The following is a 26,982-nucleotide window of genomic DNA, read 5'->3' as shown; positions in this document are numbered from 1 at the left end:
TCGGTCAGCTAAACCTATTCATGTTAGTTTGAAAAGGCTAACATAGTCAAATATCCCATGGTGCTTTATATTTTGTTTCCAGCCTAACTAGACTGAATGGTACCTTTTAGACCATTTTACACCTGTGAATTGGTGCCCTCCCCATTATATCCCTTAATCCAAATTCTCCCTACAATATCCCATTAGATGCTGTACCTCATCTTAACCAGGTTCCCTTCGTGTTGGCCACCAGTCCGGGTGGAAGAGAGGCAGAGCATCTGATAATCCTATCAAACTATAATTGTCTTCCCTTTTACATGCACCTTACCCCAGCGGGTGCTACTCCCGGTACCATTAAGATGTGTTCTTAGTTGAAACCACAGAGACAATGGGGACATTCTCACCCAGGCTCTGTTTTACTATCTTTGCCAAACCCTTCATCCTCTGCTTACATTGATTACATGCAATGAAAATCAAGAAGCACATTACAACAAACTGCACTACGACTAATACATATGAAATTAATCTAATCCAAGGATGGATCTGTATATTCAGTCCAAAATTCCAGAGGTCATTTCACCAGGTGGTGACTTTAATTTGGTCAATGTCATGCTTAATGTTGTTATTGTCCTGTTGTAGGTTATAACAAACCTTCTAGGAGAGGCGTATCTCCATTCGCAATGCTTTCAAGTATTTAGGCAACAGGGGTGTCAGATACCCAAATGTGTCCTGATATGCTTTGAAGTCCTTTCTGACATTCTCAGAAACTTGTAAGGTGGTGAGGTTATGCCGATGTATCTCTACCAGTTCCTCGGGTCCAATCCGAACCAGGACTTCAGAAATGGAGTAGAATTCTGGACTTAAAATATCACAAGTTAGATTGGCATATTTAAACGTTTTCAAATTAGTTGTAACACAGTATTCGCCCTCTCCGGCATATACCACTTAAGTGGGTTTTAGATCCACCTCTAGGGCCTCCATGGTACAGTTAATATCCCGATTGGTACCGGTATTATTAAACCCACACTGTGCTTCTAGGCTGTGTCCAACACTATGTGGACACACAGTGACAGCATGTCTAGTAACACATCCCTTTAATTTTGTTCCAGCCAATCAGCTTAAATCTACGTCCTCTAGTTCTTGAACCCTCTGCTTGGGGAAACAGGTACTTCCTGTCTACTTTATCTGGGCCCCTCATAATCTTGTAATTTTGTATCCATCGTGCGGATATCTTCTAAATATTGTTTCTCCCAATTTTATTGTTAACTGATGGGAACCTAACCCTGAATTTTGGAAATCCAAATTACTGTGTCCCTCTTTACTTTAATTTCAGTCCTTTTGATTGATACCAGTGTTTCCTGACTGTCTCATTAATTAGTTGGTTTCTCTATGGACCATGTGTCAGTGCCTTATTTAAAAGGATTTCTCACTCGCCTGGACCACATTAACCATTTTCCTGTTGTGCTGTTGTCAAGTAACTGAGCCTGTCTGAGACTCATTCTTCACTGTATCTTCTTCATGTATCTCCGCATACTAGCAGCATCTCATAGGAATGAGCTTAGTGTTCTTGGATATTAACTTTCTGCTGGCCAGTCTCTTCATTCTCATGGTATTTCCGAACATTCTCCATGGCACACATCATATGTCCTGTAGGATTCAGTCCTGTAAAAGCAACTGGTTTGTTTAAAGAGTGGTTGCAATAGCTCACCAGGCCATAGGCCTTTGTAATCATGTTCTTCATCCTGATCTCCGTTTCAGATGATGGCAACATACATTTGTATCTTTTATGTCCACTGTAGCCATTCTTAGGTTTTCAGGTTATCTAGAGTGCTTATCTCCCCCTGCATGGTCCCGATGTCAGGGTAGTGGCCAGGCTTTGAGTGTAGTTTTCTCATTATTCATTATAGGCAAGGACACAAATATCTCCACGAGAAAGCTATCAATTTACTATTCTCAACTACACTTTCCTGACTTCCACTAGATTGTATATTTATGCCAGATTGATTTTTTATCATGCCCAATTCAATGACTTTAGAGAAATTCCCATATCTCCCCACCTCGAGCACTCTGTCTCGGAAGACAACAAATAGGTTAAAACAAAACAAATCAAAATGTTTTCAAAAGAAGAGAATCAGGTTGATATCACCACGCTGTGACATTTGGTATCTGCTGATGTCTGCAGCTAAAGTCTTAAATCTTTAACACCACTGGATCGTTTCCTGCACCAAATTTCTCCAGCAAAGGTTGCACCGTAACTTTGTAACTACTCTTGGTAATCCTGCACCATCAACACTCACGTGGTCCCAAAAAAAAACCAGGGTCACCTGTTTTAAAAGAAACACAGAAAATCCATTGCGGCTCTTCTTGAGAGCCCAAGTGATTAATTTGTCAAATCTTCATTTATTATTTATTTATCCAAAGGAATAATCCCTATACCCAAAACAAATTTAGAAAACAAAACAGGAGAGAGAATTTGCCGAGTTCCACTCTCGCCCTCTCTCTGAAGCACGCAGCCTGTCTGAAATAAACACGGTCTCTCCCACATACAGATGTACGCAGGGCTGCAGACTGGAATTTCTAACTCCAAGTCCTAATCTCTGTGTTTTCAAGATGTAACCACATTAAGCAGATATCATTAGCAGCCGCCTGCTAAGATACGTTATATTCCTCTTTTATTAATTTATTAATGGTTTGGGCATGTGTTTCTAGCACTGTAGCTATCCTTTGCAAATATATGGTCAGCATTTGATCCTCAGACAATTCCTTATCTGTATTTTCAGTTATCTTTTAATATATCTTTAATGCGAGACCCTAAATCTCTGACCTTTTGATCTAATGTTGTCAAATCAATGGTGTTAACAACTGAGGCAAAGGCAGTTGCTATATCACTTATCACAGATCTTTACGTCTCCATATTTGCCTATCTCTTTTTACGATGTCCACCTCCATTCCATGTGGCTCTTTGTTTTAACACTTGAGTTAGGAGGTGTTGATCTAATTGTTGAGTTTTCTTAGCAGTCTCAATGCGAGTTATATAATTTGTCAGGGAAGGTCTCCCCTCTTTGGTCAGATCTTGTATTCTACTATTAATTTCAAATAAAATTGAATAGCCCCAGAACTTGTCAAAACTTCCTTATCATACTATGGCAGGGTAAAACTGATAGGCGTTTAGTACCCTGTGTCAGTACATAGCTCAAGTAATGGACTTCCAATTGTCTAACCTATGCTTCCTTTTCATATGATTTGTTTTACATTCCTTTCTAATCAATTTTTCACTGTAGCGTGAAAACTTATATCTCAGTCAATTGTAGCCTTTGGCATTTCCGAGTGATTGGGACAATTTTACTAATATAACCTATACCAATTGTTACCTCATGTTCACCTGTGTTCTGGGCAAGCCTCAGACAGTTCTCAACCGACTGGGTCATTTCTATCTGTTTGAACTGCTCTTGGCATGACAGTCTGGCTTCTTGGGATGGAAGGGGTTAATATTAACTTGCTCTTGTGGTAGGAGTAACTTGATCCTTCTCCCTTTTGAGATTAAGTTCCCACCTTCAAAATTTCACTTCACACAGGTTTGACTGATTTTTTACTTCTCACATTTGTGGATTGCTTTGTACTATATTTTTGCACACTATTTTTTCACATACTTTTAATGGATGTGATTATAATCAACGCTCCGAGCTGTTCCAGCTTTCCGACTTTTCCTATCACAATGATCCTGATAGTTTTTTTAATGTATCCCGTTAATTTTTAACCTCTTTTTAAACCACAGCCAATCACAAAATAAACAATCAAAATGCCAATTTTTTGAAGATTCCATGTCTGGAATTTAACATGCCCACACTTTATAAGAACCAGAATTTAATAGGTCACTTAACCTCAATAACTCCAATTTTAATTCAGCAGTATCAGAATTAAACACACGACAAGACAGATACATTACACAAAGGAAGAAAACACACAAGACACAGTAAGAAGGGGGTGTGGCCCACAACACAGACAAAAAAAACACTGATCAAGACAGGCTTTTTAAAGGGACAGTACACTTAAACAACAAAACCTTTCTTTTTCGGGTCTCTGTCTTTTAAACATTTGTCTAGTCACTTAATTCTATCCATATTTTTTACAGTACTGTCTCCATAAAGCAATTAGTTCTTTGGCTGAGGTACCTCTGTTATTTTCCAAATTAATTCCTGAGCCTTTTTTTTCCGGCATCTAAGTTTTATCAATAGTTCCTGTTTATATCCAATCATCAGGAACTTAAACCCTGACTACCCTCAGTGATATTAACCACTGACCTACCGCTTACACGTTATTCCCTCAGTGATATTCGACCACTGACCTCTTCCTGCTATTTCTGTGTATTCGCCAGACTGACCTGAATCTTGTAAGGACGCACACGAGTGTTAGCGATTGGACGATTCGTCGTCAGACTGACGGATTGGAGGAAAACCGACATAGTAAATTAAGACTACTTACATCGGGGCGCCATTTCCTTCCTCCGTGTCTGAGACAATCCGCCTCTTACTCCGCGAACTCTCGGTGAACGACCGTTAAGATCCCACCGCTGCCACCAAATGACGATCCGGATTCTATCCCCTCAGTCTGGTTCAGTAATAACTGAAGTCGAATACATTTTAAAGTTCAACACATCTTTAATAGCAGGGTTCTTAGTCTGCAGCATTGATTTGGACTCCTGATAGAGTCCCTCTATGCTGGCAGAGCAAGAACAAAAACATACAGAAATCCACACGTTTTTATACAAATCAATAGGGTTGGAACATACTTAACGAGGGTCAACACCAATCATAAGCCGGGCATAGGTTGCCATGCGAGGTTACATTATTTCCGGCCAATCATAAATCGTCCATGTGCTGATCATGCTGCTGTTAGACATCAAAGGGGATAACTTCCTCACTTTCCAACTTGGAATGTTCTTCCCTGTTCCTTCTGTTCCTTATCTCCCAACCTGGAATGTCTTTCAACTTTGGCTAAGCTCGTTCCCTATATTGATCTGCCATAAACATGGAGACATTCAGACCAGTCCTTGACTCACATCAAAGACCTATCATTGATAATCATGATGTGGAGATGCCGGTGATGGACTGGGGTTGACAATTGTAAACAATTTTACAACACCAAGTTATAACTTGGTGTTGTAAAATTGTTTACAACTATCATTGATAAGACAATGCAGGCCTGCTGACTACGCAAACATATGGCCCAGCAGGAGGGCCAGGCCACTTGTATCAATCTCAGTTACTAACTAATTAACCCTTTCTAACCATTTTGCATTCTGCTTCTTTGCCACATAGGCATTTTAATATTTTATTAAAAACTGACCACGTAGGGATTCTCACGGGATGTGGGCGCCGCTGGCGAGGCCGGCATTTATTGCCCATCCCTAATTGCCCCTGGAGAAGGTGGTGGTGAGCCGCCTTCTTGAACCGCTGCAGTCCGTGTGGTGAAGTTTCTCCCACAGTGCTGTTAGGAAGGGAGTTCCAGGATTTTGACCCAGCGACGATGAAGGAACGGGCGATCTATGGTCCAAGATCCCGTTCGCTTGGGTTGGATGTCCTGCTCGCCCAGCAGGCTAACATCGGGACACGGTGGGAGGGGCAGCGGGATCGGAGGGTGTAAGTCGCTGCCCCTCATTTTAACTGCCCCGTTTCCGCCAGACGGGGGTGGTGGGGTGGATTAAAAATTGGGACCGCTTGTTTCTAACTAGGAGTGAACGTGGAACAAAAGGACACGGGTTCAAATGAGCAAAGTCCGCATTTGGGATCGATATCAAGGACGATCTTTGCTCAAGGATTGATCAACAGCATAGGTGTAACACTGGAGGTTTCTCTAGCACAAGTTATGTCCTCCTGTTTCTCTCACTCCCAGCCCGAGAACTGCCCAGGCTTCCCTCCCGACAGGTTGATCTTATTAAATATCTGGTTGCACCTCTGGTTAACATGTTGAGGCTGGGCAGGAATGATGCAAGAAAAAAGTTGGGTGCGGTTATGAGAATGTGGAACTCGTCACCACAACGAGCAGTTGAGACGAATAGCATAGATGCATTTAAGGGGATGAGGGAGAAAGGAATAGAAGGTTACGCTGATAAGATTAAATGAAGAGGGGTGGGAGGAGGCTCGTGTGGAGCATAAACACCGGCATGTCGGGCCGAATGGCACTGTACGTTCTACGTATGAGGCTATTGTCGGTTCTTTCTGGGTAGGTGAGCTGGGAAGGCCTGAAAATATTCCTCACCCTTCTCCATCTTATGTTTTGTTAAGCAATGCCTCGATTTTAAAATTCTCATCCTCGTTTTCAAATCCCTCTATGGCCTCGCCCCTCCCTATCTCTGTAACCTCCTCCAGCCCTGCAACCCTCCGAGATCTCTGCGCTCCTCCAATTCTGGCCTCTTGCGCATTCCTGACTCTCATCGCTCCTCCATTGGCAGCCGTGCCTTCAGCTGCCCAGGTCCTAAGCTCTGGAATTCCCTCCCTAAACCTCTACGCCTCGCTACCTCTCTCTCCTTCTTTAAGACACTTCTTAAAACCTACCTCTTTGACCAAGCTATTGGTCACCTGTCCTAATATCTCCTTATGTGGCTCGGTGTCAAATTTTTTGTCTGATTACGCGCCTGTGAAGCAGCGTGGGACGTTTTGCGACATAAATGCGAGCAGTTGGTGTTGTTAAATGGCGATTTTTCCAACTGCTGCCCGCCCGTTTCTCGCCTGAAAAACTGGCAGAGGAAAACTGGTGGAACCTCCACTGCCCTAAGCAGTCCTGAACAACTCGAGCATTGCACGGAATGTACAGCACGCTAACAGGCCATTCGGCCCGACATGCCGGTGTTTATGCTCCACACGAGCCTCCTCCCACCTCTCTTCACCTAACCCTACCATTATACTGATTAGTACTTGTACTTTGCGCTAAATTAATGCAAGAATTTATTCTTAAGATTGGCTAATTTCCAGAGACTATTACCTCATGCTTACCATATGCTCAGGGGTTTAGTGGTTCTCAATGATTCACCTGGAGCTCCGAAGCTGGGAAGATACCACCACCACCTTCTCGAGGGTAATTAGGGATGGGCAATAAATGCTGTTCCTCGCCAGCGACGCCCACATCCCATGAACGAACAATAAAAAAATACGGTTTGGCTCCCCTCAGTCTATTATTCCCAAAATTATTCTGGAGGACAAAAACAATACAAGGGTCCCTCTTCGCCATGACTAACTGTCCCCTCAAACACCCTTCTTTAGCCCCCTCCACCCTCACTTCCAGCACCAAATGCAAGGAGTTCATTGACTGCTTCTTCTCTAAGGCTGATGCCCTCTATCCAGTTTCCGTTGCCACTTTTTCCAACAACAACAACAAAAACCTGCATTTATATAGCGCCTTTAACATAGTAAAAACGTCCCAAGGCGCTTCACAGGAGCGATTATCAGACAGGATTTGATACCGAGCCACGTAAGGACAGATGACCAAAAGCTTGGTCAAAGAGGTAAGTTTTAAGGTTTTCTCTTCTACTTCTCCCACCCCAGCCCTGAGCCCATCATCACTTTGCACTCTCTCCCTCATCTCCCCTCTATATTCTCTAAACTCCTCCCTTCCATGAGACACACCTCCTGCTCTTATCATCCTCTCCCCACTGAACTCCTGGTCACCTTCTTACCGCTCTTTGACCCCATTATAGCTGACATTGTTAACAGCTCCCTTTCCAAAGGCACTGTCCCTCTATTCTTCAAAAAAAAACACTGTCATCAGTCCCCTCCTTATAAAAATCCATCCTGACTCAGCTGTCCCATCTAAATATTCACCCAGTCTCTAATTTCCCTTTCCCTTGAGCATGTCAGAACCTCCCAGTTCTCCTGAAATCCTTGTCCGAATCCCTCCAGTCTCATTCACAATCATAGAATGATGCAGCACAGAAGGAGGTCATTCGGCCCATCGTGCCTGTGCCGGCTCTTTGAAAGAGCTATCCAATTAGTCCCACTCCCCCCTGCTCTTTCCCCATAGCCCTGCAAAATTTTTCCCCCTCAAATATTTATCCTATCCCCTTTTGAAAGTTACTATTGAATCTGCTTCCACCGCCCTTTCAGGCAGTGCATTCCAGATCATAACAACTATGATTCCAACCATGTTTACAGCATCAAGATCGCCTTGGCCAGGTATCGATGCCATCTTCCGTGACTGTGACTGCGATTGTGTTGCGATCTCCCTCCTCAGCCTCTCCAATGCATTTTCACATGGTGGAAGCCACTGTCCTCCTCAGTCACCTTGCCCAGCTACATGGGAGCTCCCTTTCATGGTTCATCTCCTACCTGTCCAGACCCAAGGGGCACGTTTCCAGCAATGTTTTCCTTTCCTTTCCCCGCACCATCACCTCTGCATTCCCCCCCCCCCCCCCACCCCAACCAAGGATCTATCCTCGTTTCTCTCCTTTTCCTCATCTATGTGCTGCCCCTCAGTGATGTCAACCACAGGCGGGGAGATCAGCTTGCACATGTATGCTGTGTAAGGAAAGGGTTAACCAGATTGTCCTAAAGTTTGCCAATGTTATACTGCTATTGATTTCACTTTATATTGTAGTAACAGTAACCTTTAGCTTTTGCCTGTTGAGTCATGGAATCTTACAGCACAGAAGGAGGCCATTCGGCCCATCGTGCCTGTGCCGGCTCTTTGAAAGAGCAATCCAATTAGTCCCACCCCCCCCCCCCTGCTCGTTCCCCTTGGCCTTCAAATTTTTCCTTTTCAAGTATTTATTTAATTCCCTTTTGAAAGTTACTATTGAATCTGCTTCCACCGTCCTTTCAGATAGTAGGAACATAGCAACACAGGAACAGGAGGAGGCCATTCAGCCCCTCGAGCCTGTTCCGCGATTCAGTTAGATCATGGCTGATCCGTATCCTAACTCCATTTACCCGCCTTGGCTCCATATCCCTTAATACCTTTGGCGAGCAAAAATCTATCGATCTCAGATTTAAAATGATCAATTGAGCATCTACTGCTTTTTGTGGGAGAGGGTTCCACACTTCTACTACCCTTTGTGTGAAGAAGTGTTTCCGAACTTCTCTCCTGAATGGCCTGGCTCTGATTTTAAGGTTATGTCCCCTTGTCCTCGACTCCCCCACCAGCGGAAAAAGTTTCTCTCCATCTACCCCTACCTTCCAGGCAGGTACGGTAGCATAGTGGTTATGTTACTGGGCTAGTAATCCAGAGGCCTGGACTAAAATCCAGAGTCATAAGTTCAAATCCCGCCACGGCAGCTGGCGAATTTAAATTCAATTAATTAAATAAAAATCTGGAATTAAAATACTAGTATCAGTGATGATGGCTATGAAACTACCGGATTGTCGTAAAAACCCATCTGGTTCACTAATGCCCTTTAGGGAAGGAAACCTGCCGTCCTTACCCGGTCTGGACTATATGTGACTCCAGACCCACAGCAATGTGGTTGATTCTTAATTGCCCTCTGAAATGGCCCAGCAAGCCACTCAGTTGTAAAATCTCGCGATGAAAAGTCATAATAAGAATAAAACCGGACGGGCCACCCGGCATCGGACCACTAGGCACCGGACACGACAACGGCAAAACACCAAGCCCAGTCGACCCTGCAAGGTCCTCCTTACTAACAAGTCTGGGGACTTGTGCCAAAATTGGGAGAGCTGTCCCACAGACCAATCAAGCAACAGCCTGACACAGCCATACTCACAGAATCATATCTTTCAGCCAACATCCCAGACTCTTCCATCACCATCCCTGGGTACGTCCTGTCCCACCGGCAGGACAGACCCACCAGAGGTGGCGGTACAGTGATATACAGTCAGGAGGGAGTGGCCCTGGGAGTCCTCAACATTGACTCCGGACACCATGAAATCTCATGGCATCAGGTCAAACATGAGCAACGAAACCTTCTGATTACCACCGACCGCCCTCCCTCAGCTGATGAATCAGTCCTCCTCCATGTTGAGCACCATTTGGAGGAAGCACTGAGAGTAGCAAGGACACAAAATGTACTCTGGGTGGGGGTCTTCAATGTCCATCACCAAGAGTGGCTCGGTAGCACCACTACTGACCGAGTCCTGAAGGACATAGCTGCTAGACTGGGCCTGCGGCAGGTGGTGAGCGAACCAACACGAGGGAAAAACTTACTTGACCTCGTCCTCACCAATCTACCTGTCGCAAATGCATCTGTCCATGACAGTATTGGTAGGAGTGACCACCGCACAGTCCTCGTGGAGATGAAGTCCCGTCTTCGCACTGAGGACACCATCCAACGTGTTGTGTGGCACTACCACCGTGCTAAATGGGATAGATTCAGAACAGATCTAGCAGCTCAAAACTGGGCATCCATGAGGCGCTGTGGGCCATCAGCAGCAGCAGAATTGTATTCCAGCACAATCTGCAACCTCATGGCCCGGCATATTCCTCACTCTACCATTACCAACAAGCCTGGGGATCAACCCTGGTTCAATGAGGAGTGTAGAAGAGCATGCCAGGAGCAGCACCAGGCGTACCTAAAAATGAGGTGCCAACCTGGTGAAGCAACAACTCAGGACGACATGCATGCTAAACAGCGGAAGCAACAAGCTATAGACAGAGCTAAGCAATTCCACAACCAATGGATCAGATCAAAGCTCTGCAGTCCTGCCACATCCAGTCGTGAATGGTGGTGGACAATTAAACAACTAACGGAAGGAGGAGGCTCTGCAAACATCCCCATTCTCAATGATGGTGGAGTCCAGCACGTGAGTGCAAAAGACAAGGCTGAAGCGTTTGCAACCATCTTCAGCCAGAAGTGCCGAGTGGATGATCCATCTCAGCCTCTTCCCGATATCCCCACCATCACGAAAGCCAGTCTTCGGCCAATTCGATTCACTCCACATGATATCAAGAAACGGCTGAGTGCACTGGATACAGCAAAGGCTATGGGCCCCGACAACATCCCAGCTGTAGTGCTGAAAACTTGTGCTCCAGAACTAGCTGCGCCTCGAGCCAAGCTGTTCCAGTACAGCTACAACACTGGCATCTACCCGACAATGTGGAAAATTGCCCAGGTATGTCCTGTCCACAAAAAGCAGGACAAATCCAATCCGGCCAATTACCGCCCCATCAGTCTACTCTCAATCATCAGCAAAGTGATGGAAGGTGTCGTCGACAGTGCTATCAAGCGGCACTTACTCACCAATAACCTGCTCACCGATGCTCAGTTTGGGTTCCGCCAGGACCACTCGGCTCCAGACCTCATTACAGCCTTGGTCCAAACATGGACAAAAGAGCTGAATTCCAGAGGTGAGGTGAGAGTGACTGCCCTTGACATCAAGGCAGCATTTGACCGAGTGTGGCACCAAGGAGCCCTTGTAAAATTGGAGTCAATGGGAATCAGGGGGAAAACTCTGCAGTGGCTGGAGTCATACCTAGCACAAAGGAAGATGGTAGTGGTTGTTGGAGGCCAATCATCTCAGCCCCAGGACATTGCTGCAGGAGTTCCTCAGGGCAGTGTCCTAGGCCCAACCATCTTCAGCTGCTTCATCAATGACCTTCCCTCCATCATAAGGTCAGAAATGGGGATGTTCGCTGATGACTGCACAGTGTTCAGTTCCATTCGCAACCCCTCAGATAATGAAGCAGTCCGAGCCCGCATGCAGCAAGACCTGGACAACATCCAGGCTTGGGCTCATAAGTGGCAAGTAACATTCGCGCCAGATAAGTGCCAGGCAATGACCATCTCCAAGAGAGAGTCTAACCACCTCCCCTTGACATTCAACGGCATTACCATCGTCGAATCCCCCACCATCAACATTCTGGGGGTCACCATTGACCAGAAACTTAACTGGACCAGCCATATAAATACTGTGGCTATGAGAGCAGGTCAGAGGCTGGGTATTCTGCGGCGAGTGACTCACCTCCTGACTCCCCAAAGCCTTTCCACCATCTACAAGGCACAAGTCAGGAGTGTGATGGAATACTCTCCACTTGCCTGGATGAGTGCAGCTCCAACAACACTCAAGAAGCTCGACACCATCCAAGATAAAGCAGCCCACTTGATTGGCACCCCATCCACCACCCTAAACATTCACTCCCTTCACCGCCGGCGCACAGTGGCTGCAGTGTGTACCTTCCACAGGATGCACTGCAGCAACTCGCCAAGGCTTCTTCAACAGCACCTCCCAAACCCGCGACCTCTACCACCTAGAAGGACAAGAGCAGCAGGCGCATGGGAACAACACCACCTGCACGTTCCCCTCCAAGTCACACACCATCCCGACTTGGAAATATATCGCCGTTCCTTCATTGTCGCTGGGTCAAAATCCTGGAACTCCCTTCCTAACAGCACTGTGGGAGAACCGTCACCACATGGACTGCAGCGGTTCAAGAAGGCGGCTCACCACCACCTTCTCGAGGGCAATTAGGGATGGGCAATAAATGCCGGCCTCACCAGTGACACCCACATCCCGTGAACGAATAAAAAAAAAATTCCTTTCAAAATCAATCAAATCACCCCTTAACCTCCAAATTCCAGGGAATACAAACCTAGTTGATGTAATCGCTCCTCATAATTTAACCCTTGGAGCCCTGGTAACATTCTGATGAATCTGCGCTGCACTCCTTCCAAGGCCTTTGTAAGGTGCGGCGCCCACAACTGTACACAGTACTCCAGATGTGGTCTAACCAGGGCTTTGTATAGCTGTCGCAAAGCTTCCTCCCTTTTATATTCTAACCCTCTCGTTATAAAGGCTAACATTCCAGTCGCCTTTTTGTTTATTTTTTGTACCTGACCACTACAGTTTAGTGATCTGTGTTCATGGACCCCCAAATCTCTTTGGACCTCCATTGTTCCTAGTGCATTCCAGATCATAACAACTGGCTGCGTAAAAAAAACTCCTCATCTCCCACTTGGTTCTTTTGCCAATCACCTTCAATCTGTGTCCTCTGGAGAAAGAAAGTATACGTCAATTTAGATGTAGTGACCACTGAACTGTTGAATTAAGACTGACCTTGAAGCAACGGTCAGTTTAGTCACCAATAAACCTAATTAAAAGATGTTCCAGTACACACCGATGCATATATCTCAGAGAGCTTTACTCAGTTGATAACAAGTTCTGCAGAAGGAAACATCTGCAAATTCTTAGAAGCAGGAGATTGTTATGGAATGGTACAGACTTACAATTAGAAGTAGAATAGCACTCCAGTGCAGTGCTGAGGGAGTGCTGCACTGTCGGAGGGGCTGTCTTTCTGATGAGATGTTACACTGAGGTCCCATCTGCCCTCTCGGGCGGATGTAAAAGATTGTACGGCCACTATTTCGAAGAAGAGCAGTGGAGTTCTCCCCGGCGTCCTGGGCAATATTTATCCTTCAACTAACATCACTGAAAAAAAACCAGATTATCTGGTCATTATCACATTGCTGTTTGTGGGATCTTGCTGTGCGCAATTTGGCTGCCACGTTTCCTACATTACAACACTTCAGCAAGTACTTCATTGTCTGTAAAGTGCTTCGGGATGTCCTGAGGTCGTGAAAGGTGCTATGGAAATGCAAGTTCTTTCTTTTATATGTAACAAGAGTGAATCTACCGATAAGATAACAAGGTAAGTGAGTTGTCCCGGTCTACGAAAACAGAACTCGTTAAAACGAAACTTATTGACAAGGCACAAGCTCATTAAAATTCACCTTATATGGAGTTGTATTAGGTACTGCAGAAATATGTGGGTTCGTGCGTAGAAGTGGCAAGAGAAAGATATAAAAAGTGGGTGTTGGAACAGATGCTTAGGATTCGTAAAGGCCGAAGATAATGAGCTCAGAACTGTAACACATTTGAGCCCCCTAACAAGGTTTTATTTGAAGTACTGCTTTTTAATTGTATGTTCAATTACTGTATACTTAATAAATCTGTGGCATCTGACATTCAATATTTATGAACCCTGTTGATTTGAGGAGTAAATTATAAGTAAGAACACACCTATCCTCTCGAACAGTTGACGACACCCAGTTCGATCTCTCCACCCCACAACTACCTCTGTGCTGTCAGAGAGTGTCCAAAATCAAATCTTGGATGAGTCACAACTTTCTTTTGCTGAGTGTTGAGACTGAAGCCATCATTCTGCCACCAATTCCACTCCATTGCCATTGATTCTATCTCCCTTCCTGGACACGCGATCAGTCTGGACAAGACCTTACGAAACCTTGGCGTCCCGTTTGACCCTGAGCTGAGCTTCAAACCCAACATCCTCCCCGTCACCAAGACTGCAACTTTCTTTCCCACCCCATCCGTGCGTTTGTCACCTCCAGACTCCAAAGCTTTCCTCACTGGATTCCATCATCCACCCTCCATAAATTCCAACCTGTCCAAAACACAGCTGCCCATATCCTGTCCCTGCTCGCCCATCACTCCTGTTCTTGAGATCCTATACTGGCTCCCTGTCTCCCAGTGCATTCGATTTGAAATCCTCTTCTTCAAATTTTTCTCGGTCCATCCTACCCCGCTAAGCCTCGTACGGACTTATTTCTAACTCTGGCTGGAAATTTGAAGACACAGATACACCTTGAACAGAGGTATGTACGCGTTGGAGCCCCCTGTGTGTATGTCCCTCCTTTTCCTGCGGTGGCAGACTTTTCGGTCCTTCTTTCTGCAACTCTCTCTCTCTCTCTCTCTCTGAATCCCTCTGCTTTGCTACTTCTCTCTCAACAACAACAACTTGCATTTATATAATGTCTTTAACGTAATAAAACACCACAAGGCGATCATCAAACAAAATTTGACACCGAGCCACATCAGGAGATATTAGGACAGATGACCAAAAAATTGGTTAAAGAGATAGATTTTAAGGAGTGTCTTAAAGGAGGAGTGAGAGATAGAGATTTAGGGAGGGAATTCCAGTTCTTAGGGCCTATGCACGGCCACCAATGGCGGAGTGATTAAAATCGGGGATGCTCAAGAGGCCAAAATTGGAGGAGTGCAGAGATCATGGAGGGTTGCAGGGTTGGAGGAGGTTACAGAGATAGGGAGGGGCAAGGCCATGGAGGGATTTAAAGTAAGGATGAGAATTTTAAAATCGAGGCATTGCCGGACCAGGAGCCAATGTAGGTCAGCGAGCACAGGGATGATGGGTGAACCGGACTTGGTGCGAGTTAGTATACGGGCAGCACGGTTTTGGATGAGCTCAATTTTATGGAAGGTAGAAGATGGGAGGCCGGCCAAGAGAGCATTGGAATAGTCAAGTCTGGAGGTAACAAAAGCATGGATGAGGGTTTCAGCAACAGATGAGCTGAGGCAGGGGCGGAGACGGCCGTGTTATGGAAATGGAAGTAGGTGGTCTTGGTGGTGAAGCGGTGGGGAAATCAGAAAAATTCAGCGGTGGGGATCAGGAAAGTTCAGCGGTGGAGATCAGGAAAGTTCGGAAGTGGGAATCAGGAAAGTTGAGCAGTGAGGATCAGGATAGTTTAGGGGTGGAGATCAGGAAAGTTGAGCGGTGAGGATGAGGAAAGTTCAGGGGTGAAGATCAGGAAAATTCAACGGCGGGGATCAGGAAAATTCAGCGGTGGGGATCGGGAAAGTTCAGGGGTGGAGATCAGGAAAATTCAACGGTGGAGATCAGGAAAATTCAGCGGTGCAGATCGGGAAAATTCAGCGGTGGGGATCGGGAAAGTTCAGCGGTGGAGTTTAGGAAAGTTCAGCGGTGGGGATCAGGAATGTGAAGTGGTGGGAACCTTTTCAGCTATCTATAAGTGTTTCAGTCATCATGGTCACAGTTTTAAAAGGGCAGTGGGTGAATGGGCGCGCAGGTAACCCGACTGATAAAAACTCACCGTTCCCCACATGATCGCAACTTAATTGGTGGCCATTAGCCTTGTTTCCGGATTTACCATCTGAAAGCTGTGCAGCGGGCGGACTGCACGCCCGCATCCCTTGCTGTCTGGAGCGTCTGGATTTAAAGGGCAATTGAACCAATGGATTTGCTGAACCAAGGAGGAAGGAGACAGAATGGAGCAAGAATGGAGAATAGAGCTCCCAGATTCAGCAATGCCTCACTTGAGGTGCTGCTGGCCGGGTTGAGGAGGAGGAGGGAACTATTTTACCTGGCCGACAGGAGGAAGCTCCCTGCCTCTGCCTGGCTCGAGGTGGCGGAGGAGGTCACCAGCAGGAGCAACATATCCCGCACTTGGATCCAGTGCAGGAAGCGTTTCAATGATCAAACTAGGTCAGCAAAAGTGAGTACACTTACTGATTCTCCTGCATTCTGTGTTGCACACCATCACCCACCCCCCCACTGCCGACACTACTCCATCACATCACTCCTCACACCCACTTAAGGCTCATCCTCAATTTATCTTCACTTGCTGAGCGCATCCTCAACTCCCCATTGGTGGCCCCACCACTAGCACTCACCCCAATCCTGATCCAATGTGATGTCTCTGTCTCACACTCACCCTCTGATGCACCTCTTTCACGGTCAGCCTCAACCAAAGCAATGCATTCACCAGCTGACCACTTCACCCTCACCCACTCACACGTCCGTACTTTCTCCCCTTTGTAGTAGAAGCAAGTGCAAAATGCCCGGGAGAGGGCGAGGACTGGAGGGGGGGCCACAACAAGTAGTGGTCCTCACAGAGGCAGAGGAGGAGGCCCTGGAGATCAGCCACACCCTCGGGTGCCTGTTCATTGGGGGCGGCAAGACTGGCACCCCACAAAACCCATCTGGTTCACTAATGTCCTTTAGGGAAATGTAAGGAATCTTACAACACCAGGTTATAGTCCAACAATTTTATTTTAAAATCACAAGCTTTCGGAGATTATCCCCTTCGTCAGGTGAGTGAGTGAATAAGAGGTTCTCAAATCGCATATCTTATATTAGGTTGGGACACCATCATACCAATCAAAAGGTGTCATTGGTGTTCAGACAGGTTAGCCACGGAAAACAGTAGGTCCCAGTATGCTGAATACACATTGTGTCAAATTACACAGACAGAGAGAAAGGACAGAGAGGAATTCATCAGGAGAATGAGACTCCGGGAATTCTTCCAAAAATCCTAAGATTTCAGCAGCGAACCCAATGAGACAATCAACGATCCGGAACAGCAGACAGAGGGATCCGCGGTACAGCAGCCGAAGAAGAAAGAGTCAAATTGGACTCCTCCGGAGGGTCGCTGCCCTAAGCTTGACATGTATGCTCAAGCTGTCAGGAGATGCGTCAATGTCAGATTCATCAGCCGCACTCACAAGACAGTCCAGAATGTCACCTGAGCACAACGCAACGCCATCGACGCTCTCAAGACCAACCGCAACATAGTCATCAAACCAGCGGACAAAGGAGGAGCCATTGTCATACAGAACAGAACGGACTATTGCAAAGAAGCATACCGACAACTGGACAACCAGGAACACTACAGACAGTTACCCACAGATCTGACCAAAGAACACACCCACCAGCTCAACAAACTGATCAAGACCTTCGATCCAGACCTTCAAAGCATCCTACGTGCTCTCATCCCACGTACTCCCCGCGTGGGAGACTTCTACTGCCTCCCAAAGATACACAAAGCCAACACACCCGGACGTCCTATCGTATCAGGCAATGGAACCCTGTGTGAGAACCTCTCTGGATACGTCGAGGGCATCCTGAAACCCATCGTACAGGGAACCCCCAGCTTCTGTCGCGACACTACAGACTTCCTACAAAAACTCAGCACCCATGGACCAGTTGAACCGGGAACACTTCTCACCACGATGGACGTCTCGGCACTCTACACCAGTATCCCCCACGATGACGGCATCGCTGCAACAGCATCAATACTCAACACCAACAACAGCCAATCTCCAGACGTCATCCTACAACTCATCCGCTTCATCCTGGATCACAATGTCTTCACCTTCGATAACCAGTTCTTTACCCAAACACACGGAACAGCCATGGGGACCAAATTCGCTCCCCAATACGCCAACATTTTCATGCACAAGTTCGAGCACGACTTCTTCACTGCACAGGACCTCCAACCAACGCTATACACCAGATACATCGACGACATTTTCTTTCTATGGACCCACGGCGAAGAATCACTGAAGAGACTACACGATAACATCAACAAGTTCCATCCCACCATCAAACTCACCATGGACTACTCCTCAGAATCGGTTTCTTTCTTGGACACACAAATCTCCATCAAAGACGGGCACCTCAGCATCTCACTCTACCGCAAGCCCACGGACAACCTCACGATGCTCCACTTTTCCAGCTTCCACCCCAACCACGTCAAAGAGGCCATCCCCTATGGACAGGCCCTGCGAATACACAGGATCTGCTCAGACGAGGAGGAATGCGATGGACACCTACAGACGCTGAAAGACGCCCTCGTAAGAACGGGATATGACGCTCGACTCGTCGATCGACAGTTCCGACGGGCCACAGCGAAGTATCACATAGACCTCCTCAGAAGACAAACACGGGACGCAACCAACAGAGTACCCTTCCCCGTCCAGTACTTCCCCGGAGCGGAGAAACTATGCCATGTTCTCCGCAGCCTTCAACATGTCATCGATGACGACGAACACCTCGCTAAGGCCATCCCCACGCCTCCACTACTCGCCTTTAAACAGCCACCCAACCATCGTTCGCAGCAAATTACCCAGCTTTCAGGAGAACAGCGTCCACGACACCACACAACCCTGCCACGGCAACCTCTGCAAGACATGCCAGATCATCGACACAGATACCACCATCACATGAGAGGACACCACCCACCAGGTACATGGTTCATACTCCTGTGACTCGGCCAACGTTGTCTACCTCATACATTGCAGGAAAGGATGCATGGTACATTGGCGAGACCATGCAGACACTGCGACAACGGATGAACGGACACCGCGCAACAATCGCCAGACAGGAGGGTTCCCTCCCAGTGGGGGAACACTTTAGCAGTCAAGGACATTCAGCCACCGATCTTCGGGTAAGCGTTCTCCAAGGCGGCCTTCGAGACACACGACAACGCAAAAGCGTTGAGCAGAAATTGATAGCCAAGTTCCATGAGGACGGCCTCAACCGGGATCTTGGGTTCATGACACTCGACACATAACCCCACCAGCAAGGGGAAAAAAAAGTTATCTGTTTTTAATATTCTCTCTCTCTCTCTCTCTCTGCCTTATGGGTCTCTTTCTCTCTGTCTGTGTAATTTGACACAATATGTATTCAGCATACTGGGACCTACTGTTTTCCGTGGCTAACCTGTCTGAACACCAATGACACCTTTTGATTGGTGTGATGGTGTCCCAGCCTAATATAAGATATGCGATTTGAGAACCTCTGATTCATTCACTCACCTGACGAAGGGGATAATCTCCGAAAGCTTGTGATTTTAAAATAAAATTGTTGGACTATAACCTGATGTTGTAAGATTCCTTACATTTGTCCACCCCAGTCCATCACCGGCATCTCCACATCCTTTATGGAAGGAAAACTGCCGTCCTTACCTGGTCTGGCATATATGTGACTCCAGACCCAATGTGGTTGATTCTTAATTGCCCTCTGAAATGGCCGAGCAAGCCACTCAGTTGTAAAATCTCGCTAAAAAAAAGTCATAATAAGAAGGCTCACCACCACCTTCTCAAGGGCAATTAGGGATGGGCAATAAATGCCGGCCTCGCCAGCGACGCCCACATCCCATGAACGAATTAAAAAAAAGAATAAAACCGGACGGACCACCCGGCATCTGACCACGAGGCACTGGACACAACAAAGGCAGACCAAGCCCAGTCGACCCTGCAAAGTCCTCCTCACTAACACCTGGGGACTTGTGCCAAAATTGGGAGAGCTGTCCCACAGACTAGTCAAGCAACAGCCTGACATGGCCATACTCACAGAATCATATCTTTCAGCCAACGTCCCAGACTCTTCCATCACCATCCCTGGGTATGTCCTGTCCCACCGGCAGGACAGACCGACCAGAAGTGGCGGTACAGTGATATACAGTCAGGAGGGAGTGGCCCTGGGAGTCCTCAATATTGACACTGGACCCCATGAAATCTCATGGCATCAGGTCAAACATGGGCAAGGAAACCTCCTGCTGATTACCACCGACCGTCCTCCCTCAGCTGATGAATCAGTCCTCCTCCATGTTGAGCACCACTTGGAGGATGCACTGAGGGTAGCAAGGGCACAAAATGTACTCTGGGTGGGGGACTTCAATGTCCATCACCAAGACTGGCTCGGTAGCACCACTACTGACTGAGCTGGCTGAGTCCTGAAGGACATAGCTGCTAGACTGGGCCTGCGGCAGGTGGTGAGCGAACCAACACGAGGGAAAAACTTACTTGACCTCGTCCTCACCAATCTACCTATCGCAAATGCATCTGTCGTGACAGTATTGGTAGGAGTGACCACCGCACAGTCCTCGTGGAGACGAAGACCCGTCTTCGCACTGAGGACACCATCCAACGTGTTGTGTGGCACTACCACCGTGCTAAATGGGATAGATTCAGAACAGATCTAGCAGCTCAAAACTGGGCATCCATGAGGCGCTGTGGGCCATCAGCAGCAGCAGAATTGTATTCCAGCACAATCTGTAACCTCATGGCCTGGAGTATTCCTCACTCTACCATTACCAGCAAGCTAGGGAATCAACCCTGGTTCAATGATGAGTGTAGAAGAGCATGCCATGAGCAGCACCAGGCATACCTAAAAATGAGGTGCCAACCCGGTGAAGCTACAACTCAGGACTACATGCATGCTAAACAGCGGAAGCAACATGCTATAGACAGAGCTAAGCGATTCCACAACCAACGGATCAGATCAAAGCTCTGCAGTCCTGCCACATCCAGTCGTGAATGGTGGTGGACAATTAAACAACTAACGGGAGGAGGAGGCTCTGCAAACATCCCCATTCTCAATGATGGCGGAATCCAGCACGTGAGTGCAAAAGACAAGGCTGAAGTGTTTGCAACCATCTTCAGCCAGAAGTGCCAAGTGGACGATCCATCTCGGCCTCCTCCCGATATCCCCACCATCACAGAATCCAGTCTTCAGCCAATTCGATTCACTCCATGTGAAATCAAGAAACAGCTGAGTGCACTGGATACAGCAAAAGCTATGGGCCCCGATAACATCCCGACTGTAGTGCTGAAGACTTGTGCTCCAGAATTGGTGCGCCTCTAGCCAAGCTGTTCCAGTACAGCTACAACACTGGCATCTACCCGACAATGTGGAAAATTGCCCAGGTATGTCCTGTCCACAAAAAGCAGGACAAATCCGATCCGGACAATTCTGCCCCATCAGTCTACTCTCAATTATCAGCAAAGTGATGGAAGGTGTCATCGACAGTGCTATCAAGCGGCACTTGCTCACCAATAACCTGCTCACTGATGCTCAGTTCGGGTTCCGCCAGGACCACTTGGCTCCAGACCTCATTACAGCCTTGGTCCAAACATGGACAAAAGAGCTGAATTCCAGAGGTGAGGTGAGAGTGACTGCCCTTGACATCAAGGCAGCATTTGACCGAGTGTGACACCAAGGAGCCCTAGTGAAATTGAAGTCAATGGGAATCAGGGGATGTGGGCGTCGCTGGCGAGGCCGGCATTTATTGCCCATCCCTAATTGCCCTTGAGAAGGTGGTGGTGAGCCGCCTTCTTGAACCGCTGCAGTCCGTGTGGTGACGGTTCTCCCACAGTGCTGTTAGGAAGGGAGTTCCAGGATTTTGACCCAGCGACAATGAAGGAACGGCGATATATTTCCAAGTCGGGATGGTGTGTGACTTGGAGGGGAACGTGCAGGTGGTGTTGTTCCCATGTGCCTGCTACTCTTGTTCTTCTAGATGGTAGAGGTCGCGGGTTTGGGAGGTGCTGTCGAAGAAGCCTTGGCGAGTTGCTGCAGTGCATCCTGTGGATGGTACACACTGCAGCCACTGTGCGCCGGTGGTGAAGGGAGTGAATGTTTAGGGTGGTGGATGGGGTGCCAATCAAGCGGGCTGCTTTTTCTTGGATGGTGTCGAGCTTCTTGAGTGTTGTTGGAGCTGCACTCATCGAAGCAAGTGGAGAGTGTTCCATCATACTCCTGACTTGTGCCTTGTAGATGGTGGAAAGGCTTTGGGGAGTCAGGAGGTGAGTCACTCGCCGCAGAATACCCAGTCTCTGACCTGCTCTTGTAGCCACAGTATTTATATGGCTGGTCCAGTTAAGTTTCTGGTCAATGGTGACCCCCAGGATGTTGATGGTGGGGGATTCGGCGATGGTAATGCTGTTGAATGTCAAGGGGAGGTGGTTAGACTCTCTCTCTTGTTGGAGATGGTCATTGCCTGGCACTTATCTGGCGCGAATATTACTTGCCACTTATGAGCCCAAGCCTGGATGTTGTCCAGGTCGTGCTGCATGCGGGCTCGGACTGCTTCATTATTTGAGGGGTTGCGAATGGAACTGAACACTGTGCAGTCATCAGCGAACATCCCCATTTCTGACCTTATGATGGAGGGAAGGTCATTGATGAAGCAGCTGAAGATGGTTGGGCCTCGGACACTGCCCTGAGGAACTCCTGCAGCAATGTCCTGGGGCTGAGATGATTGGTCTCCAACAACCACTACCATCTTCCTTTGTGCTAGGTATGACTCCAGCCACTGGAGAGTTTTCCCCCTGATTCCCATTGACTTCAATTTTACGAGGGCTCCTTCGTGCCACACTCGGTTAAATGCTGCCTTGACGTCAAGGGCAGTCACTCTCACCTCACCTCTGGAATTCAGCTCTTTTGTCCATGTTTGGACCAAGGCTGTAATGAGGTCTGGAGCCGAATGGTCCTGGCGGAACCCAAACTGAGCATCAGTGAGCAGGTTATTGGTGAGTAAGTGCCGCTTGATAGCACTGTCGATAACACCTTCCATCACTTTGCTGATGATTGAGAGTAGACTGATGGGACGGTAATTGGCCGGATTGGATTTGTCCTGCTTTTAGTGGACAGGACATACCTGGGCAATTTTTCACATTGTCGGGTAGATGCCAGTGTTGTAGCTGTACTTGCTCACAAATAACCTGCTCACCGATGCTCAGTTCGGGTTCCGCCAGGACCACTTGGCTCCAGACCTCATTACAGCCTTGGTCCAAACATGGACAAAAGAGCTGAATTCCAGAGGTGAGGTGAGAGTGACTGCCCTTGACATCAAGGCAGCATTTGACTGAATGTGGCACCAAGGAGCCCTAGTGAAATTGAAATCAATGGGAATCAGGGGGAAAACTCTCCAATGGCTGGAGTCATACCTAGCACAAAGGAAGATGGTAGTGGTTGTTGGAGGCCAATCATCTCAGCCCCAGGACATTGCTGCAGGAGTTCCTCAGGGCAGTGTCCAAGGCCCAACCATCTTCAGTTGCTTCATCAATGATCTTCCCTCCATCATATGGTCAGAAATAGGGATGTTCGCTGATGATTGCACAGTGTTCAGTTCCATTCGCAACCCTTCAGATAATGAAGTAATCCGAGCCCGCATGCAGCACGACCTGGACAACATCCAGGCTTGGGCTCATAAGTGGCAAGTAATATTCGCGCCAGATAAGTGCCAGGCAATGACCATCTCCAACAAGAGAGAGAGTCTAACCACCTCCCCTTGACATTCAATGGCATTACCATCGCCGAATCCCCCACCATCAACATCCTGGGGGTCACCATTGACCAGAAACTTAACTGGACCAGTCATATAAATACTGTGGCTACGAGAGCAGGTCAGAGGCTGGGCATTCTGCGGCGAGTAACTCACCTCCTGACTCCCCAAAGCCTTTCTACCATCTACAAGGCACAAGGCAGGAGTGTGACGGAATACTCTCCACTTGCCTGGATGAGTGCAGCTCCAACAACACTCAAGAAGCTCAACACCATCCATGACAAAGCAGCCCACTTGATTGGCATCCCTTCCACCACCCTCAACATTCACTCCCTTCACCACCGGCGCACAGTGGCTGCAGTGTGCACCATCCACAGGATGCACTGCAGCAACTCGCCAAGGCTTCTTCAACAGCACCTCCCAAACCCGCGACCTCTACCACCTAGAAGGACAAGGGCAGCAGGCACATGGGAACAACACCACCTGCATGTTCCCCTCCAAGTCACACACCATTGGGACTTGGAAATATATCGCCGTTTCTTCATCGTCGCTGGGTCAAAATCCTGGAACTCCCTTCCTAACAGCACTGTGGGAGAACCGTCACCACACGGACTGCAGCGGTTCAAGAAGGCAGCTCACCACCACCTTCTCAAGGGCAATTAGGGATGGGCAATAAATGCTGTCCTCGCCAGCGACGCCCACATCCCGTGAACGAATAAAAAAATAGTCTGGTGACACAATTTTAATATTCATCACACAGAACATGAATTGATGTTAACAATGATTGGCATGTTGAACACCTCAGTAAGCTCATCGAAGCATGACACATCTGTGATGATGCTTAATATTGCCTTCTGTTCTCTTACAGGCCATTCAACGACCGCAGTGATGGGAGAGGGCGATTTCTCAGAGGAGCTCCCGGCCTCTGAGGGCGCACCGTCACATCTTAGTGAGCGATCCACCAGCGCAGATACTCACACCTCGGTGGGTGCTAGTAGTCAGTTAGTTGGGTTGGCACCTGGTGAATCACCACAGAAAAGTGAGCACGAGCAGACACTGGTGGCAGGGGCAGCTGTGGAGAGTCTGCGTTGGTGGGAGCACTCCTCTCCAGGCTCTGCTCAGCTGGATGCTGATGCTGAACCCTGGGGGCCATCTTTTAAAAGGAGAATGATCGAGGGGCAGCAGCACATTTGTGAGGTACTGGAACAGGTGCCACGCACACTCTCCACAATCGCGCAGAGGATGGAGGAGTCCAACTCCTGCATGAGTGGAATGGTGGCACAGGTGCATGAGGGAATCTCTGAGATAGTGTCGCAGGTAAGTGCGGGAATGTCTGAGATAGTGTCGCAGGTAAGTGCGGGAATGTCTGAGATAGTGTCGCAGGTAAGTGCGGGAATGTCTGAGATAGTGCCGCAGGTAAGTGCGGGAATGTCTGAGATAGTTTCACAGGTAAGTGCGGGAATGTCTGAGATAGTGCCACAGGTAAGTGCGGGAATGTCTGAGATAGTGTCACAGGTAAGTGCAGGAATGTCTGAGATAGTGCCACAGGTAAGTGCGGGAATGTCTGAGATAGTGTCACAGGTAAGTGCGGGAATGTCTGCGATGGAGAGAAGGCCAACCTCCATTGAGCTTCAGGCATTGCTCATAAATGAGTCCATTCAGGCCGTGAACAACATTCTGCCGCCTTAAACAGGCAGCCAGAAACTTTACAACTGGGCTTACAAGGCATCACACATGTCCTCCAAACTGTTCTCCAGCAGGGTGGAAGGAGTGATGTGGGCCTGACCCAGGAGAGGGATGATGGCGAAAGGGGACATGGAAGTGGGGACGCCATTCGACGCATTCCCACGTCTCACCTGTTGCCCCCCCGCTCTCAACCAGTACCCGCAATCCTGCCTCCTCTCCAGGTGGCCGAGTCTGCCCCTGCACAGGTGCAGGCGGATCAGTCTTTGGCGGGACCCTCGGCATAGGCCAAAAGCATCTAAGCAGTCTGGGCATGAACATGAGCAACGTGCCACTATCTCTGCTGCAGCCACAGGGGATGAACCACGTAAAAGCAGTCGGAAGAGAAAGGCGAAGGTTTTGTAATCACGAAGGGTATGCACAAGGGTGTCTGACAGACTGTCATGTTTTTCATTTATATTTGGTTTTTGATAAAGTCACATTAAATGTTATGCTTCTCACCACTACTGCCACGTCTAGCCCGTTCTTGACTGCCTTTTGTGATAACGCCTTTTCATGAACGGCGAGACTTGATGCCACCCAGTGGGTGACTTTACGGTGGGTGTATCTGTAGTTGCAGGACTGTTTTGTGAGGGGTGGGTCGGGGGGGCTGCTGGTGTCGGCGCTGCTCTTTCTAGGTGGTCTGAGGACTGGACTATTCTCACTTTGTGATCTCCTTATGAGAAGTGTTCACATATCAGTGACTCCCTGGCCTCACGAGCAGCCAGGTGAGCCGCTGCTCTGCCCATGGGTTCCTCCTGCTTCTCCTCCTCCTCCTCCTGCTGCTGCTGCTCCTCCTCAACGTTCATTGCAGATGTGGATGCTGGATGAGGACATGGGGACCCATCAACCGGTACCCCTCTCTGTTGCGCCATGTTGTGCAGGACACAACACACTACTATAATGCGACCCACTCTCACTGGTGCGTATTGAAGCGCTCCCCCAGAACGATCGAGGCACCGAAATCTCATCTTCAGCGGCCCTATCCCATGTTCAATTACAGACCTGGTGGCGATGTGGCTGTCGTTGTATCACTGATGGGGTTCCTCAGAGGGGTCATCAGCCACGGGTGTCCCTTGTCCCCGAGGAGCCAGCCCTTAAGGGTGTTTGGTGCGTGGAAGAGTCCCGGGATGTTGGATTCCCTCAGAATGAACGAATCGTGGCAGCTGCCAGCAATCTGGCGCACACGTGAAGGAATAATTTCTAATGGTCACAAACGAGCTGAACTGACAGAGTGATGTCTCTTTCTGTTGATGAACAGTCCTGGCTCCCCATGTGGAGGTGTTTGTATTGCTATATGGGTGCAATCGATTACACCCTGCACCCGTGGGAAGCCAGCCACAGAGTGGAATCCCACTGCCCTCTCCGTCTGGCTGAGGTCGTTGATGGGGAAGTTGACGTAATGCGAGGCCCTGCGAAACAAACCGTCGGTGACCTGCCTTATGCACATGTGGGCAGACGACTGAGAGACCCTGGTGATGTCCCCGGTGGTACCCTGGAATGATCCGGAGGTGAAGAAGTTGAGGGCAGTGGTCACTTTAACAGCGACGGGTAATGAGATGCTGCCGGGCCCAGTCGGGAGCAGCTCGGCATGAAGGAGGCTGCAGGCGTCTGCGACCACCTGGCGACTGACTCTGAGCCTCCGTATGCACTGCTCCTCAGAGAGGTCCAGGAAGCTGAGCCTCGGTCTGGAGACCCTCTGACGAGGGTAGTGC

At 48.2% G+C, this 26,982-nt stretch overlaps 1 protein-coding gene across 3 annotated transcripts in view; it reads left to right on the top strand.

Moving 5' to 3' along the window:
* Positions 1–26,982, top strand: part of LOC137320726 (probable ATP-dependent RNA helicase DDX60) — a 270,394-nt gene that overhangs the window by 2,158 nt on the left and 241,254 nt on the right. The window contains exon 1 of one of the 3 annotated variants that reach the window (XM_067982446.1): positions 24,477–24,529. The exons of the other annotated variants lie outside the window; for them this stretch is intronic. The gene's annotated coding sequence lies outside the window, so the exon portion shown is untranslated. Of the gene's footprint in view, positions 1–24,476; positions 24,530–26,982 lie in introns of those variants that run through there. 3 annotated transcript variants of the gene reach the window in all.

The sequence above is a fragment of the Heptranchias perlo genome, chromosome 4 (genome assembly GCF_035084215.1).
Source record: "Heptranchias perlo isolate sHepPer1 chromosome 4, sHepPer1.hap1, whole genome shotgun sequence".
NCBI lineage: Eukaryota > Metazoa > Chordata > Chondrichthyes > Hexanchiformes > Hexanchidae > Heptranchias > Heptranchias perlo.
Note: the sequence above shows the minus strand (reverse complement) of the source record. Positions and strands in the feature narration are given on the sequence as shown.